Below are 701 nucleotides of genomic sequence, written 5' to 3'. Positions count from 1 at the left end.
TTTCGAATAGTTCAAAAATTTTAAAAATTATCATTTTGAATCTTTCAAATTTTTGAATATTCAAAAAATTTGTCTATTTAAAAGAACAAAATTATATTTTCATGAAGATTAAGAGTGACAAGTTTAATTTGAGGGATGCTCAGTAAATAACTCATTTTAATTCTCAACATTTGAATTTCCTTGTAAGTCACAACTTTCATGAGAAAGAGAAAATATTATGTATTTCATATCACTTTGTAGTATTACATAACGTTAATTATTATTTTTTTCAATTATTATTATGTACATTATTTGCATAACATTAATTTTATTTTACATATAAGATAATAGAAAATATAACAATTGTTAATAAAGATAATTTGATAAAATAACAATTAATATTTTTAATTATTATATTTTTTTATTGAATTTTAAATTTTAATTTAACTACAAATATTGACATTGTTATATTAAACGTTAATGTTCCAAATTCGAACATTTCGCTATGGAAATTAATTATCATCTTTTTTTATAAAAGAAACTTGATCGATAATAATTTTGAAGGAAGTATATATTAGGAAGACAAGTACCATATATTTTTGCCTAACTTTAAAGATGCAGAATTTTTACATTATATTAGAATCTGGATCCCCAAACCTCTCATATTAGGAAGATAAACCAACCCCTCAACTACCTTAACCACCCCCAAAATCCTCCTCTCT

The sequence above is a fragment of the Cicer arietinum genome, chromosome 5 (assembly GCF_000331145.2).
Source record: "Cicer arietinum cultivar CDC Frontier isolate Library 1 chromosome 5, Cicar.CDCFrontier_v2.0, whole genome shotgun sequence".
Lineage (NCBI taxonomy): Eukaryota > Viridiplantae > Streptophyta > Magnoliopsida > Fabales > Fabaceae > Cicer > Cicer arietinum.
The sequence above is the reverse complement of the archived record's forward strand: the minus strand, read 5'-3'. Positions refer to the sequence as shown.